The sequence below is a fragment of the Anopheles ziemanni genome, assembly GCF_943734765.1.
Source record: "Anopheles ziemanni chromosome X unlocalized genomic scaffold, idAnoZiCoDA_A2_x.2 X_unloc_40, whole genome shotgun sequence".
Taxonomy (NCBI): domain Eukaryota; kingdom Metazoa; phylum Arthropoda; class Insecta; order Diptera; family Culicidae; genus Anopheles; species Anopheles ziemanni.
In genome coordinates this window covers 257,897-260,000 of record NW_026689808.1, presented here as the reverse complement: position 1 = coordinate 260,000, position 2,104 = coordinate 257,897, and the positions used below count along the sequence as shown (strand labels likewise).

General features: G+C 49.0%; 1 non-coding gene across 1 annotated transcript in view; it reads right to left on the bottom strand.

Annotated features, from left to right (window-relative positions):
- The window catches only part of LOC131292242 (5.8S ribosomal RNA), a 155-nt gene extending 111 nt beyond the window's left edge, over nt 1-44 (bottom strand). The window contains exon 1 of the ribosomal RNA XR_009189921.1: nt 1-44. This exon is cut by the window's left edge and continues 111 nt beyond it. This is a non-coding gene — a ribosomal RNA (5.8S ribosomal RNA).
- Nucleotides 45-2,104: the final 2,060 nt, after the last annotated feature.

Below are 2,104 nucleotides of genomic sequence, written 5' to 3'. Positions count from 1 at the left end.
GGTCTTCATCGATCCATGAGCCGAGTGATCCACTGCCGAGGGTGACTAACTTGCGTAAGCCGCCGCTGTGCGCGTATACCCGTTCCCCGTAGGGAGGAGCAAGCCGCCGCTTAGAGACGAAGCATAAAGTGTCCTCATTCCACATAGGGCAAGCTGGATGAATCCATTTTACCCAGGACGGCCGAAGCGGCGTGGACCAGGGGAGAACTGAACCTTATACTTCACACCACAGTAAGTCTACGTGTCCTCTTCCACATAGGGCAAGCTAGAACTAACTATCTTACCCAGGACTGCCGAAGCAGCGTGGACCAGGGGAGGAACACACTTTTCATGGAAACGTAAGGCATCCATGACTGCCATAACGTAAGCCGCCGCTGTGCGCGTATACCCGTTCCCCGTAGGGAGGAGCAAGCCGCCGCTTAGAGACGAAGCATAAAGTGTCCTCATTCCACATAGGGCAAGCTGGATGAATCCATTTTACCCAGGACGGCCGAAGCGGCGTGGACCAGGGGAGAACTGAACTTTATACTTCACACCACAGTAAGTCTACGTGTCCTCTTCCACATAGGGCAAGCTAGAACTAACTATCTTACCCAGGACTGCCGAAGCAGCGTGGACCAGGGGAGGAACACACTTTTCATAGAAACGTAAGGCATCCATGACTGCCATAGTGCGTAAGCCGCCGCTGTGCGCGTAAACCCGTTCCCCGTAGGGAGGAGTCAAGCCGCCGCTTAGAGACGAAGTATTAAGTGTCCTCTTCCACATAGGGCAAGCTAGAATGAACTATCTTACCCAGGACCGCCGAAGCAGCGTGGACCAGGGGAGAACTGAACTTTATACTTCACACCACAGTATTGAGTAATGTGCCCTCTTCCACATAGGGCAAGCTGGAATGTTCCATTTTACCCAGGACGGCCGAAGCGGCGTGGACCAGTGGAGGACTACTCAATCATGAGGTTTGATATCGACTTGTGTGTTTCAATAGGGTACCGATGGTATGTTTTGAACCGATTTGATTTAGCCATTCTGAAGTCATCACTTGGTTGAAGCGCTGAACTAGGGAGGGGCATCGTTTACATATATATTGGTTTTTGCATGCTCTACTAGGTTAATGTCATAGGGTTGGCTATCGAGCATGCCCAAGTGATGACTTGATTTTGTGCTTGCTTGAATTCTTCACATTTCATACCATCGGTTAGTTGTCGAATCATTCCTCGATCATAACCTTCGTTCTTGGTTCATGTATGCTCTCTTCCACATAGGGCAAGCTAGAATTAACTATCTTACCCAGGACCGCCGAAGCAGCGTGGACCAGGGGAGAACTATACTTTGTCTTGTATGCCCTCTTCCACATAGGGCAAGCTAGAATGAACTATCTTACCCAGGACCGCCGGAGCAGCGTGGACCAGTGGAGGACTATACTTTGTTCATAACACCACAGTATTGAGTAATGTGCCCTCTTCCACATAGGGCAAGCTAGAATGAACTATCTTACCCAGGACCGCCGAAGCGGCGTGGACCAGTGGAGGACTACACAATCATGAGGTTTGATATCGACTTGTGTGTTTCAATAGGGTACCGATGGTATGTTTTGAACCGATTTGATTTAGCCATTCTGAAGTCATCACTTGGTTGAAGCGCTGAACTAGGGAGGGGCATCGTTTACATATATATTGGTTTTCGCATGCTCTACTAGGTTAATGTCATAGGGTTGGCTATCGAGCATGCCCAAGTGATGACTTGATTGTGTGCTTGCTTGAATTCTTCACATTTCATACCATCGGTTAGTTGTCGAATCATTCCTCGATCATAACCTTCGTTCTTGGTTCATGTATGCTCTCTTCCACATAGGGCAAGCTAGAAATAACTATCTTACCCAGGACCGCCGGAGCAGCGTGGACCAGGGGAGAACTATACTTTGTCTTGTATGCCCTCTTCCACATAGGGCAAGCTAGAACTAACTATCTTACCCAGGACTGCAAAGCAGCGTGGACCAGTGGAGGACTATACTTTGTTCATTACACCACAGTATTAAGTATGGTGTCCTCTTCCACATAGGGCAAGCTAGAACTAACTATCTTACCCAGGACCGCCGAAGCAGTGT